General features: G+C 32.0%; 1 long non-coding RNA gene across 1 annotated transcript; it reads right to left on the bottom strand.

Moving 5' to 3' along the window:
• Window positions 1-7,202: 7,202 nt before the first annotated feature.
• LOC146995810 (uncharacterized) lies at window positions 7,203-13,065 on the bottom strand. Its single transcript, XR_015042564.1, has 3 exons — window positions 12,983-13,065; window positions 10,337-10,426; window positions 7,203-7,339 (listed from the first exon to the last, which is right to left on the bottom strand). It is a non-coding gene; the product is annotated as an uncharacterized LOC146995810 (long non-coding RNA).
• Between the last annotated feature and the right edge of the window lie 3,777 nt (window positions 13,066-16,842).

Genomic DNA, 16,842 nt, shown 5'->3' with positions numbered 1-16,842 from the left:
TGCTCATCGGTGGCAAGGGTACCTGTATGAGCGCAATGGGCAGCAAGACATAGGAGCATCAAAATTTTTAGAATTTTGGCAGGAACTGGAAGGCATAATTTGCAAGCAGCAGTTATTCTATTGGGTGATAAAATGTCTACCTCTGGCTTCGCTAGCAGCCAAGCAGTAAAGTTGTTGAATACTGATAATTCGACCTGGGTTCACATTCTGGGGAATTGGTTGGCTGCAAGTGTGTTTTCATAGTTTTCCGCATATATGAAATAGGTAAGCTAATTTCTCTTTGAAAGTACTCCATGAAAGTATCTCTACCCTTAGCCAAGTTACTATACTGTAATCAAATAAATTAAACACCGCCCCCCAAAAAACAGCCTCTATGTTTAATGTGCAGTTGAACAGGCGCCATTGTTTAGGGCTACTGTAAATGACGTATCGGATTTGGTGGTGTTGGTGTATTTAATTATGGCAAAGCACACGAGGGCTATCTGCCTATGAGGAGGGATGCCTTTCGTGGAGGACTTTCTAAGGGAAACTGGCTCGTATACACGTTACACATGGGGAAAACCACGAAAACACCCATGCAGCCAGCCCGTTCGCGGGATTCGAACCTCGGAGCGAACTACTAGTGTTCAGCGACTTTACCGCTCTGCCGCTGGTGGGCCTCGTATAAGATTTAAAAATTCTAATATTGAAAAATATTATGCATATTGTAATGATTGAATCCAAATAAAGAATGAGAAATTATCCAAATTTTCTTTACGTACAACAAATGTTTTGCTGTGTATGTTACGTGAGCACCAGGTACATTATGTACAAAAACACCATGTGAGCACCAGGTACATTATGTACAAAAACACCATGTGAGCACCAGTTACATTTTGTACATAATGTATTACCAGTACATTATGTGTAAAAATGCACTCCTTAATGTTTGCCCGATTGAAGACTTCAAATGTGATAGATGATGCAGTATGGAAACTCGGGGTACAAAATGTGACATCAATAGCCATTTGGAAGTGTGCTATGTGATCAATGTTCATAAAATGTCTGTAGCATGCGAGGTATTTTTTTAGTTTCTAGTTCATTTCCGTAAATTGATTATTGTATGTGTACTACTTATGAAAAGGTAGTGTTTTTAAAATCTGATGAATCATTTATTATTACTCTGATGTTTTCGAAGCTCACTGCTGTCTATCTTTAGAGGTTGTCTAGAACTAGTGATCAACAAGGAATGTCTGGCACATAACAGAGAACCACTTCTAAATTCCCACCATTTTTTTATTGATCTATTTATCCCTTGATCTATGATTTCATCAGATCTGTTATCTACTGAATATATCAGGCCTATGAATATAAAAAAACTGACACACCACAGTCTACCCATGGCTACATCAATTGAACAATGGTAATGATTGAAATCTCATTTTCTCACACATTCTAGGTGCACATCCAGTAACTGTTTATTCTTCATGCAATGGCTGTACGAGGTGGTGTATTCCAAACCTAACTGTTTTTTAAACCATGTACTTTAAGTCCAACTGATTCGCTTACACATGTACAGTTAAACCATGTATTAAAAAGTTATTTGTATAATAAATATGGCTTTATCTCCTGTCTTCAATTATGTTTTGCTTTTAATGGCCGTCAGTGTTTTATGATTAATACAGTTATTTATATTAATGTTAATACCCGAAAATATTAAATCACTGTGGAAATCTACAAATTAAAGAAACTGCAATTATCATTTTCTTCTAATATTTGATCTAAGACAGAGGTTCTCAACCTTTTGACTAATGCGTATCATCTAAACAAAAATTGAAAACCTTTATGCTACCACTACAAAGTACTACTACCACCACCACTCTTAACAAAGAGCTCAGATCGCATAAATTTACAAGTGTTAGAGAAAAAAATCAGGATGTTGGGGTTTTAATTTTTGAATTTAATAGTTAAAAATAATTTGCTTCTTTGCGTACCACCGGTTGAGAACTCCTGATCTAAAGAAATGCCCCCATGTTGTTTAGATTCATCCACACTCATTCCGCAAACTAACTGTGGTAATTTTTACATTTGTGTCCATTAACAGTCATATGGTAAGTGCATTCAGTGTTAATTTCAGTAGAACTTATTCGCTGCACTGATGATTTTCATACTTTTTCTAAAATGTACACATATCTACTAATAATTTATTCATAGTAAATCATTAACAGAGGATTTTACTCTTTGATTTTACTACACATTTTACCTAACTTGTTAGCTTTTATGCACTTTTTAACATACATGTACACGTAAGTTTACATATTTCCTAATTAATATTTCTTTCTCTTTATTCAGCATTTCCAGAAAAACTAGTATTGCTGTTTGGTGTTTGTTATTAATTTTTCATTAAAATGCATGCATAAGTTTTTTTTTTCTTTTCTTCTCAGAATTTTACTTCTCATGATGAATACGCATTATTTCCATCAACTTGGAAAATTTGGATATAGGAAAGTATAAATTTTGTCCAGTTTTGTCAGACATCATTCTACTTCTCAAAACAAAGCTATAGCACACTACTTCAGAGACAATTTTGATTAAACTCTGCGCAAAATAACATCAACAAGAGAAATTATCCTAGCTGTATCAAAGCAAATGTTCTGTGATACATATTTATGTAAGTACAGTCAAAAGTCGTTAATCCGGACACCCATAATCCGGAATGATCTATAATCCGGACCTCAAAGCTACAAACTTTCTGCGCATGCGCATAATACGTTTACGCATGCGCGTTTAATGCATAATGGACAAGCTAAGCTAAAATTATCTAATTCTCTAGTTCAGTTAATGTTGCAGATTTCGTTGTTCCTTAATCTTCGAATTGGAACCGGCTTATTATTTTTTGCAAATTGTTAGAGCAATTTTATAAAAGTAAGTTGGAACTTTCCATTATGTCAAATAGAATTTCCGATGCTGGATGTACAAAGGGAAAGCATGTTTCGATGTCCATCAAACAAAAAGTGGAATTGCTGCAAAAAATGGATGAAGGTTCCTTTGTTTCTCTAACCATTCCGAAATCTGTTTATAAATTTCACGCTGCTCTGCGCGGGGGGAGGGGCGTCGCGGCGCGCAATGAACTGGAAATTGACCTGTCAGCACTATCCTTATCTTCAGGGCAGATGTTTTTATTTTATTCGGCTTATACATAGTATTTCATCTCGATTTATCCGTCTTTGATATGATTTAAATAAAATTCCTCGTCATTATAAATATCACGAATACAAATCAAATAGTTTTCTGATTGAAATTTTCTAATTTCGACTATGCGTAATGTATGCTTTACGCATGCGCGCGTTGAAAGAAATGTTCAATAAAGTAAACAAATAAATATTAAGCTTTTTTTTGTAAATTTTGATACCCTTTAGACCATAATTGCTCTTTATTTCATAAATTACGGTTTCATATTTTTAATTTTATAATTTCTACATGCCATCTTACCAGATTTAAACTGATGATCTATAATCCGGAAAAATCGATAATCCGGAATCGCCGAAGTCCCGACGAGTCCGGATTAAAGACTTTTGACTGTATAATATATTTACGATATATTTTATTATAAAGATTAAGAGTTTTACTAAACATGCATCACTATTACCTAGCTCCATAATCAAAGCCACAAAACATTCGTACGCTGATCTCAGGCAGGTCATGGCTGGCTGGTTCTTTCATGTATTTTCTAATCGGAAAAGCAGATATGAGACAAATATCATTTAGTAAGATAATCTCCATGAGAGCATCTCTCAAGCAAAATACTTGCCAGAATTAATTAATTACCTTTTAAAGGTAGATTAAAAGTATGATGTTATGAAGAAGAGAAAAGTTCTACAAAGCCAAAAAAAAAAAAAAAAAAAAAAAAAATGTAAAGTACAAATTAGCAGGAAATCCAGCCTTAGTCCTATGAAGCTTTATTATTATAGCATTATTAGATTTAGCGTTTTAAACTCTAATTCATTTACTCAGAAAAACCATTCTATTTAGAAATTTTATATTCTCATCATTAAGAAAAATATATTGTTTTAATATGTTTTTATATGACTACTTCATTTTACACAATACATTACTTTATGAAGCCAAATAATAGATACGCAAGCTTTAGTTGAAAATCAATTGTGTAAACCATGTTTTGAAATTTTAATATATAATTAGGTGCTTTATTAGTGTTGGAAACAAGATTTTGTAAATAATTATTTTCTTTTCACAAGACATGCTGTATTTTTGTGTTAAATCTGGCTGGTATTTTCATGACGTTCACTGAGCACTGCTACTAAGGCATTAATTTTATATCATTTAAGCACAATGGCAAATGGTATGAGGACGACTAAATGGTTAGTCAATAAGACAGTGATTATTTCTGGTGCTTTTTATTAAATCAGATCTGTAGATTTCATAAGTATAATAAAATCTGAGATAGAGTTAATAATTTATCACGAATCAACCTGACTGCTTTATGTAATCTTAAACAATGCCTGAGACTTATGGAATAGCCACTTTAATGAGGAAGGATGTTGCTCGCGGGATATGCGCACATCCTCAGGACATCCCGGAATATCCCGCGAACCTCCTAAACACCTCATCCCGAGTGCTTAATGTCACATCCCGGGATATCCTCAGGACATCCTAACCGTGTCCCATCGACAGCGTGCGGGATGTTATTAGGATATGAACTCCTACTTACTACATCCTCAGGACATCCCACAAACCTCCTAAGCACATCCCATTATATCCTAAAAACATCCTATCTATGTCCCATCGACAGCATATGGGATGTTATTAGGATTTAAAGTCCTACTTACTACATCCTCAGGACATCCCGTAATATCCCAATTTCCTCCTAAACTCATCCTCCTGAGCGCTTAATGTCACATCCCAGTATATCCTTAGGACATCCTATCTACGTCCCACCGACAGCGTATGGGATGTTATCAGGATTTGAAACACTAGTTACAATATCTCTTTAACCTCTTAAATACATATTCTCAACTGCTTAGTGTCACATCCCAGTATATATACAGAGGAAAATTCCAGTGAAAGTAGTATGTGAAGGTGTGATGATCTAAAACCTACTTTTTTTTACACAGATAGTCTCAAATCGTTCTCCTATGGTTACTATGGAAAAATCAGAAATGTTGAAAATATTTATACAACTTATTTTGTTTTTAAATCTGAATTTGTGAATATATTAAAACTGAGCAAGGAAATTAAAATGAATTATTAATACAAAATATTAAAACTGAAAATTTTGCTTTTATTTTTAAAATATTAAAAATCTTTTGATCATTTTTAAACATCCAATAGCCCCCAAATTGAATTATTCATAATTAAATTATTTTACAAAATCAGTTTCTAATTTCAGTTAATTTGTATTAAAAATTGAATAATAAAATTACCCATTTAATAATCTTTACATAAATGAATCATCTTTCTTTAAAACATGTAAGGAATTTATAGTGTTTTGATGACACTGTTGGGAAATTGTTAAAAGGAATAAATTGTATTTTTAAAACTAAATCAATTCCTAGCCTCAGAATAAATAAATATGTTTTCGTAACATGAGAATGCTGCAGGCTTTTTTATATATTTAATATTTAGTTGTAAAAATTTGACATTATGTTAACAATTCTTTATATCATTCAAAAGGTAACTCAAGAAGCTCTTCTAAAATTCTATCTTTCTGCTCACACAATTAAAAAAAAAAAAAAAAAAATCTGAAAGGCCTCAGATTTTAGCAGTCACTCAAAGAGGCTAAAAGTTTATGAATGCATAGATTATCAATACAGATGAGGCAGTGGAAATAGCAAAACATTTTATAAGATACTGACACCAGAAAGTTATATATCTTCTATATATTTGAAAAGTGAAGAAATATATCATGTAATTATGTAGAAATATTAAAATGTTTTCAATTAGATATATCATGAATTAAATGCATTTTAAATCAATCAGATTAAAAATTAAAAAAAGCATTGTTAAGAACTGTGTGTAATGCTTTTAATTAGCTTGGCTTGTTAGTCAATAATATATTAGATTTTAAAGGTAAATATGTTAAATTTTGCCAAATGGCAAGACTTGAATGAAAAGCGAAACAAGTTTACGACTGACGATATGAAGTCACATTTCAAAACTAATAGCCCTTTTAGATTAAAAAAAAAAAAAAAAGTTCTGAAAATAATTTGCAATGGTTCATTAGTATTATTTTACACAAAATTCAGTAAAATGAAATTTACCCGTTGAAATCAGCACCAAATTAAACTTTGTAAATTCTAGCACATGTTAAAGGTTGTCTCATCCAGAATTTTATTACATTCATTTCAGAGCAAAATAAAACAGTAATTGCCATTTATATGACAATCAATATCAAAAATTTAAATCTGCATTTTACGCAACATAGAAAAACTTCAAAAGATTTACTGTTTACCATGCAATTAAGGCATTTTATTCTGCTATAAACTTTACCAATTATTAATTCCATTAAGTATATTCAGTTTACTCTTTCTGCTCAATATATTCAATGTAAAATTTTCCATAAATTTATTAATTCATTTTATTTTGAGGTGAGCTTTTATTCAACTCTCAATGTCAACGAGAATGTTTAATTCATTTTTTATTCGGTCTCAAAAGAGAAATCAAAATACGTGGATTTATGTACATGTATTTATGAATCAAAATACATGAGAAATCACAAGTGAGAAAAACACTGCTATTTTAAACTGTGATTATATATAACAAATGCAGTGAATTATAGTTAAAAAATAGTGAAAATATTTATATTTCTGAACTATTTCATATATAACATTTTCAGTTTCGCATATGTGGCAATTTAAGAACTTTTTTACGTATACCAATTTTTTGAAATATCTGCAAATTTTTGTATCTTCAAGGAAAGCTTATTCTTTCACCTTTAGTATATAAGTAATGGTAATTTACCAGATAAAATTACTTAATGGGGAATACAGAAAAATATCTAACCACTTACCTTTGTGACTTCATCTGCAAAGAGACTAAAAAAGTAGTTCAGCTAAATCTGCTATAATAAATATTTATAATAATGCTAAATTATGCAATATCTATTAATATGACAAATTTTTGTAAAGCTATTTATTTGGATGAAAAATAAACACATTCAGGAATTTATGGCACTATATTATGATTAACAGAGGAAAAACACTTTTCAAAATTCAAAATAGTTTTATTAATCCAATTTATCACATTTTATTTGAATTCATGAAAAACAATCTTATATCCATGTAATCTTATGTATATAAGAACTCTTGATAAATTGGATCTCTGTCATTGCCTTTCACAGCACCTAAAATAAGAAAACACTCACAATTACTATATGTGAATATAATTCATAATTAAATTTAAACAAATGACTATTAGAATGCAAATTAAAGGAAGCATTTAAAATATTTTAACATTTAGTACCTATAAACAGAGCAATTATTTGATTTTTCGATTATAGTAAAATAAACATGGGGGATGCCTTTTAAAATTTTTTATGTCAGAAAATAAACTCAAACCACCAGCTGAACATATGAGCAGTTTTATCAATCAGCCACTGGTAGGTAACCTGGATACTGAATCAACATATAAAGTTGCCAAGATAAAGAGAGAAACAAAATTATGATAATCACATCTTACCTATTCATAAAACTATTTTAAATTTAATGTGTAGGCAAGTCCAAAAAGAGTGAGAATGAATTTATTTTGCAACACAAAGTAAAGTCTTGCAGGAGCAAAAAAAACTTGTCTCATGAGATTGGCAAGTAAAAAATAATTAACTGCATCTGGTAACATTTATCTGACAACACATAAGTAATTGTTAGCTACATGCAGAAAATAAAATCTGATCAGGGGTGTAGCTAGAGGGGGGAAAGGGGGGCATCTGTCCCCGGGTGCAGAATCCAAGGGACGCCAAACTGATGTTAGAACATTTTAGAATTAAATGTTTTCCATCCTTGGCTAGCAGTAGGGGGTGCGAAATCTTCAGTTGTCCCTGAGCGCTGAAAACCCTAGCTATGATTCTGAATCTGATCATGTTAATGCAATTTTAAACTTTTGAATTTAACCGCAGAAATTTACCAAAGAAGTACTTGTAACAGTAGTAAATGAAGATGTGGCTAATCTTTACTGTATGGTACACCTTGGTTTCTGTCTGAAAAAAAATCGCAAAGTGGTATTGGTTGTTTGTAAAATGTGGAAGCCCATTGCGTCAAATAAGTTTTTCGGTAACCCTAATGTTGATAATGTTGGCGAAAGTAGCCTTTGGGAAAAAAAAAACTTTTTTTTTGTCAATAAAAAGGAGTTATTTCTGCAAATATTGCCAATGTGCTGTGATAAATTTAGTTTTGGGCTACTTTTTTTAATAGTAAACCTTTTGTACGGTCTCAGGTTTTTGATTCTTACCATTCTTTTCAATTGCTGTGTTTGGTTGCACGGAAGTGGTATGGTCTTGTATTTTGAACATACTATTTATTATTTTGGTGTGGGTACCATCGTTTGAGTATGTCTGAAGTGACTAAGAGACGAAAAATTTAATTGAATTGCTTACCTGGAAGATGGTGGTGGGAAGCCTAAACATATGCATGTGAAAAAAAAGGTATGTTAAAAAAAAATGATGTTTCATTTATTTTTTTGTCTCTGTGTGTTAATTTTTGTTAGAAGATTTGTTGTTTAATGTTTTTATGTTAGGAAATATGTATTTTTGGTAATTTATTCCTCTCTGTTTGTGTATTTTTGGTTGTCTGTGTGTTAAGACAGTGGCGAATTTTTTCTGGTAACTATGATATTTTTAACTTTCTGATTTTCTTAAAGTGAAAATAGATCAATGTGTACATGGACAAAGTTAAGGCAGTGCACAATGCCCAGTTTGTGCAGTTCTCTGTTTTAATAGGTCGATGTGTACATGGACACAGAGTTTGTGTATGTCTTTGACTTCTTATTTTGGTTTTGTGTAGCGGCCACCTTGAAATTGGTGCCGATCCTCTCAGGTGACGATCTTGATATAAAAAAAAGAAACGATTCACCAAGGGTTACAGTAGAGTAAATTTTTACCAAAGATGTTCTACCATAATCACCATTTCAGTGGTTTAAACACTAGTGGAGCAGTATGCAGAGATGAAGATTTGAGTTTTGTTTACACAGCATGATGGTTTAGGCACTCCAGCCATTACAGTGAACAAAATTATAATAAACATAGCCACAATAATTGTCTATAAATATTGATGTATAACACTGCATTAACTAATATATTTCTTATGCTAGTATATACAGAATCCTTAATCGAAGGGAAAATCAGAAGACTGTGCATGCATTTTCCTTTAACTGAAACATGGATTTGATCATACAAATCTCAGTCTTACGGGACATGCCACACTATGCAGATAGACAGTAAAAAGTGCTTGTGTTGTTTTTATTTGTTAGAGGTATGAAATAAATATACTTCTAGATTTTAATTTTTTCTTTTCTTGTTTTACATTTGGATTACCTATCAAAAAGTAAGGAATTCTGATATTATTACAATATCGGAGTTAAAATAACAATTATTGGACATGTTAAAGTAATGAAAATTTTAAATTAGGTTAAAAAGTAACCCTTAATGTGGCATATTTTTGAATTAAACTCTATCGACATTAAAAACAACAAAACGTCCCTCTTTATTAAGGACTTAATTAACTAATTTTAAATACAGAACTATGAATGAATTTTTTCCCTTGCATGTTATAATAACTGAAACAAAATTACTCTGATACAGTCAAAATTCCTAAATGCAAGTACATAAAATTTACTTTAGCAGTTTAAAGAGATGAGACACACTGAACAAATGAATAAATTTCTATCAAAGAATAATTTATTAAATTTGGCCCGTTCCATAGTAAACTTTAACCATTAGATTCATTATTACACCATGTTATCAGTTTGAAAAGCAAGTCATATGCCAGATCTTGGATGTAAAAGAAATGCACAAAATAATATACAGATTATTGAAAAATGATGTATACCAATGTTTATAGATATGATTAAATGTAACAGAAAATTTACTGTCACAACCACATTTTTAAATGAAATGTATTATTTTAACATTTTACAATATTTAAGGTATGGCATTAAATGCAATTATGTGCCTGGATGTAAGTTAGTAAATTAAAAAAAATAATAATAATAATCAAAGAATGAATGTCATGAAAAATTTCAAAAACAAGCAGAATTTAATTTAGAAGACCTTTAGACACTTATGATAAATAAATTTGAGAATTCTTCACCCAAAATTAAATTATAATTAACTAAAACCAGTTTGACTGACCTTCTACAAAATCGTTCAGCTGCAATTTTTTCTAGCTTGAAAACCAAATTCTTCTCCACATGGAAATAACATCTTAACCAGTTGAAATTCCTGCAGAAAGTTTGATAACACAGTAATAGAATTAATAGAATAGAAAAATTAACACAAAAGTATAGAACATCATTTAAACTTAACATTATTACAAATTTTGGTGCTTTCTGACTATCTGCAAAGCTGTGAAAATTGGCAAAATGGTTAGTTTATGGTTCATATCTACTGCTCTGTACACAAGTAGTAATTCAAATAAGCACTTTATAAGAAACAAGAAATTTTAGGATGCACACACACAAAAATATATACATTGGGTCAATATTCACATATTTTTCATCCAATGGAATACTATTCAGAAATAAAGATTAAATATAAAGCATGTAAATACACGTGTGTGGTATGCATATTCATAGTTTGCTATTATCGTGTGCATACTCTTGCTGTTTTAGCATAAGTTGAAGCTGTGAGGGCAGATGATAAGATAAGAAAGTATCAGAATTTTTCATGTATAAGAAAAGATTGCCCTGACAATAGTATCTCAATTGTTTAGCACTGACATTTACATAGCACATTAGAAATATATAGTAATATATGTATAATAAAAAGATAATTGCATATTATTAATTCATTTTTTTAAATGCCAAACTTTAACAATTCTTTCACATATACTTAAACAGAATTCTTTCACATGAACATCTAAAATCCATTCTTAACTAAAGAATAAATAATAAAACCATGTAAATTTCTTATCAAGCCCATCATTTCCGAAATGTCTACTTCTGAAAGTTCCCAGCATTTCTCAATATATTATTAAATTACTAAACTAAGCATCAATGATCGTCATGTTCGCTAACGTGGCAATATCTTTCACACTTCTTTGTTACCACAAGTAACAAGTAGGCTTCAATAAATCTTTAACTGTTACATGCTACTTTTGTCTAAAATTTGTACAAATAATAAAATTAAATGAGCTCTTTATAATATGCTCAAAGAAATAATTTTGTATGAAAATTTGTATGTTATATATTGGCCTGATTAATGATTCAGGAAATAATTCGGGTTTTCAAAGTGCTTCCAATAATTCAAATTTCAGCTTGTGTCAAAATAAAATCTATAACACAAATCTAAGCAAATTTCCTTATGAACAATGCATTTTAACATTATTCAATCACTGGCAATCACACAGTACTGATTGCTTCAATAAACATTACTGTAACTGTGTTATTTAAAAGACTGTAATGTTTTAATTATTTCCTTAATTAAAACATTACAGTCTTTTCCTCCTTCTAACACCAAAAGAAAACCCAGATAAGAAATATAAAAATATCAGTAAAAATAAATTATATTATTGAATGACACTTTACATTAATTACACTTATGCATATATTATTTTATTATAAATTATTTCAAAATCAAAGAAGAGAAAGGGGAGAAACTTTAATATTGACATTTCTAAAATGATATAAACATTAATCATTTAGTACAGTTTGTTATTTCAGGCAAAAAGAATTAACTTTTCTGGATAGCATTTATATTTCCATCTCACTTTCAATGAAACATTAAGAGAAATGCATATAATTTAAACACCAGTTTATTTTATTTATCAGACAGATTATGTCAACTCAAAAAAACCTATCGGTAAAATTCGGTAGTAATAATTCTGAATGTTAGGCAACTTGCAAGATTCAACAAAAATTATCAATACTTTTATTATAATGACAATACTACAGTAACATGAACATAAAATTAAACTGCATATAACTATAAAATAAGCCAGCATATAATAATGGTGCATTAGTTTCTAAAACAATGGGCTCGATGAAAAAATACATGTATTATGGTAGCTATTCATATTCTTCAGCTTTACTAATATTCTCATGTTCACTTTACATAACTAAAGTATCTAAAATACAATAAAAATGCAAACAATATTTATGAGAAAATGTTAAAAGCAATCATAAGCATTTGATTGAATGACCATATTTTGTCTTCCTGCAAGTCGAATCTTAAAATGATATGCAGTTTGAAAAATGCTCAATCCTTTTATAAAATATTCAAAAAAGATTAAAAAAAGGTACTGTTCTGTTATCAGGACCGGGTTCAGAATTGTATTTATGTATGCTTGTATATTTGTATGTTTGTGTGTCTATATATACACATCTATGCACATACTTACGAACACAGGTTCATACATTTCCGATTCTGGTCCCAATAACAGAACAGTACCCCCAAAAAAACTTGAATTACAAGCTAGATTAAGATAATGTTTCAACCATACATATTTTGGACAAAACAATGCAAACTCTTATTTTTATACAATTGTTCAAACTATTTAACATAAATGTATTGCTGCAATAAAATAATAAGCAATCTGATTACACATATTATTTTGAAACTGAATGCATAAACTAGACTAAAAAAAATTCAGTCATAAACATTTGGATAGCAAGGCAAATTAGATATTTGAAAAGACAGCCAGCCATTGAGATACACGTAATTCACGACAGAATGGTAACAATTCATAAAGCTGTGAAACATTTAACTGTCAAAATGACATAAATAACATAAATTCGAAAAGCAAAAAAGTAAACATACAAGTATTGCAACTGAACTTACCTTTCATGCAACAAAAAATATCCATACAAGTTAACATCATGGCGCAGCCATTTTGGATTTCGTTTCAAATCAGACAGATGTTTATGGATTTGCGGAAGAATACGAGGAACTAGTAGTTTGCCGGATACAATGTGCAATGACGCGACAGAATATAGTTCTGTAGAACTTCCTACATTATTCCGTAATAAACAGTACTATTTCCTAATTTTTTCTTTATCTAATTAATTAATTAATAGGGAAATAGTTAAGTAATGCCGAATTCATTTTTAATGAAATGTAAAATTTTGTATGTATGGGACGACCACCTTCCGTCCAATATTTCTGAGAATATAAACAAATTTTGGAATCTGAGAGTATCAGTAAATAAATATATAGAATATCGCCTCTCAAACGACCACTTCTGAAAGTGACCAATAGTTCTGAGATTATAAATAAATATTGATATTAAGCATTATTTCTATAAGACGACCATCTCTATATAAGACCAAAGTTTCTAGAATCTTGGATAGTCATCAGAGATGTATCTTTACTGCGAAATTATCGCACGACTGTAATTCAATATCAATAACAGATCGCGCGATTGAAAAACATTTTCTGTCCTGTAATTAGAGGAAAAATATTTTCCTTATGAGGTATTTCTCCCGCTTGCCTAGCGTGCCTTCGTGGTGTAATAGTTCTGCACGCTGGGCCGGTATTTCAGAGGTCCGTGGTTCGATTCACGGCGAAGGCGGTTGCTAATTTTTCATCTCTACGGCTTCACAAAAAAATCCTAATGTCTCTACAGTGGCGCCCGAACTAAAAAGGTGTTGGATGAGGTATATCCACACCCAGGATTTAGTGATTGGATTCCCCTTAAAAAAAAGTCGGCCTTTAAAAAGAGAAGTAATATGAGGTATTTCTCCCGCTTTCCTAGCGTGTCTTCGGCCTACCAGCGGCCGAGCGGTAAAGTCGCTGAACCCTGGTAGTGCGATCCCAGGTTCGAATCCCGCGAACGGGCTGGCTGCATGGGTATTTTCGTGGTTTTCCCCACGTGTAACGTGTATACGAGCCAGTTTCCCTTAGAAAGTCCTCCACGAAGACATCTCTCTCCTTAGTAGTGGTTCTGCACACTGGGCCGGTATTCCAGAGGTCCGTCCTTCGATTCCCGGCGAAGGCAGTTGCTAATTTTTCATGTTTCCTGCTTCTAAAAAAATACTAATGTCTCTATACCCAAATTTAAAAAAAAAATTCGTTTCCGTAATTAAATATATCTATATCTAATTTTACCTATATTTGTAGTAGGGTTTGTAATCTGTAAGTAATTATACATGTAATTTATACATTTTTTATATAAAAAAATATATGTTATTTAGAATTTTGCAAATATTCTAGAAAATGCTAATCCATTGAAAAAAATCTTTTCTATGACTAAATAAATTTTTAAAAAAGTCAAAAAAAAATAGCAGTTAAAATTAATAACAAAATAACAAGAATAAATCATCAATCATATCAATATTTTTAATGTACAGCATTTAGAAACAACTTAGTAAAATACATATGAAAAATAAAATAATGTACAAGTTTCAGATGTGCAATGTCAAAAAATTAAAACTGGTAAATTTGAGAACAAATATCCTCAAAATGTTTGACAACGAAAGTCCTCCGGACAATGGAGAATGAATGTCCTCAGGATGTGAAATTGGTGAACTCCTCAGGACATCTGAGAATCAACATCTTCAGGACATCCTGTCATATCCCGGGACATAGCGACTTAAATAAGACATCCTTAGGATGTTAAATTACGATCTCCTCAGGACATCTGAGAATCAACATCCTTAGGACATCCTACGTATATCCCGGGATATTGCGACTTAAATAGGACATCCTGAGGATGTTTTGTGCTATGGGGGATGTACACAACAACCTATTTTCACTTAAAAAAATTCCCAGAATTGCACAAAAATGGCAATACATATATATATATATATACATTGTATGTAAACAGTATGGCATGAAGACAATATGATTAAATTTGTAAGCAGTTTGAGGATTTACAGGGGTGCGAAATCAGTCGAAACAGCTGCCACATCTGGCAGTTAAAACGGCCCATTTAGGCATTGAGTAGAATTTGGCTTGAATGAAAGAAATCGGCATCTCATTCCATGTTGCTTCAAGTCTGTGCCACACTTCATCAACCCTATTAGATGGAGAGGGGTGCTGGGCCAGTCCTCAGCAAACCATGACCAGGTGTTTTCAGTGGGTGACAGAGCTGGAGACCGTACAAATCAGGGCAGCAATCAAAAACAATGTATATTGAGGAAGGTCAAAACACAACTTGTAATGTGTGGTCTTGCATTATCCTGTTGGAAGATTGCATTTGGCAGGCCTTAAAGATAGAGCACAACCACTGGACGTAAGATGTCAGAAATGCACCGATCTGCATTCAGATTATCATGGATCCGAACTAGAGTTGTGCCATGTGCCCAGTGGCTTCCCAAACCATCATAACAGGTTTTCTATGTCGACATCAAATGCAACCAGGCAATGTGCAGTCTCCTCGGAGCCTCTAGACACTTATACGGCCATTAGAATATTGTACGCAGAACCAGGACTCGTCTGAAAAGGCGACATTGTGCCACTCCTATATCCAGCTTTGTCTTTGGACGCACCAGAGTCGCCGTCTCTCTCTGTGCTGCATTGTTAAGGAAAGCCAAAGTAATGGACACTATGCTGATAGTCCAAGTCCAGGCTGATGCAAACGTTGAAGCACCGTACGAGCAGATAATAGGCAGAGTCGTAGCTAGGGTTTTCAGCGCTCAGAGACAACTGAAGATTTCGCGCCCCCTACTGCTTGCCAAGGATGGAAAACATTTAGTTCTAAAATGTCGTAACATCAGTTTGATGCCCCTTGGATTCTGCGCCGGGGACAGATGACCCCTCTAGCTACGCGCCTGATAATAGGCGTGCTGCAAACATGCCCATTTTCTGACTAATGGTCCGTGATGTGGTTGTCAATTTCAAAGGGCTGACCTCGCAATATGTCTGTCCTCTCAGGCGTTAGTCATAGGTGCATGCCGTTCAGTATAATCCTCAGCATTCCATTGATGCCATATTCGCATAACAGTGGTTGGATGTCGACTAGAGAAATGGGCGATATCACAGAACGATAATCACACTCTCAATAGGCAATAATCCTAGCTCTATCAAATTCTGACACTTGCTGGCAAGCATTTCAAATTATTATTCAAGGCATAACATGATATTCTGAGCAAATTACAACTTAAAGTGCTTTCTGAATGACAAATCCACTACAAAACCTTTTGAAATTATTAATTCATCAACTCTACCTTGAAATATCATAATGACATTTTCCAAGTTTTGGAGTGCTTATATTTTTCCTGTTATTAATATAACTTAGTATGTAACTGAATACCCACATCCAAAACTGAAACAATGTTTTTCGATACATTATTGGTGACAATGACAAAGTAATGTTCTAGTTCGTCTTTTTGTACTTCTTTAATAGGCGGACATCATCAGAAGTTGCTCATATTTTTAAATGATCGAAAACAATACTCTTTTCCAGAATATCGGTTATTATTGTAAGTATTAACAGTCCTCCATTTTATAATTTTGGTTCAAGAAAATATTAAAAGATTAAACCGTTCTGCCAAAAATTTAAAAAAATACAAAACCAGTCTTGTTTTATTACAAAATAAATAAAAAAATCCCTTCATGTCACCCCTAAAATTGAATCTCTTATCTTAAATCAAAAATCTCTTACATTATTTCACAACTTCTGATATTTGACAATCTATACAAGTACTATACAAGTACTATAATAAATACTTTTATGTTCCAGTAACGAAATTTTTTTTACA

The sequence above is a fragment of the Stegodyphus dumicola genome, chromosome 8 (assembly GCF_044657685.1).
Source record: "Stegodyphus dumicola isolate Sdum_Otavi_A_Nest chromosome 8, ASM4465768v1".
NCBI lineage: Eukaryota > Metazoa > Arthropoda > Arachnida > Araneae > Eresidae > Stegodyphus > Stegodyphus dumicola.
Note: the sequence above shows the minus strand (reverse complement) of the source record. Positions and strands in the feature narration are given on the sequence as shown.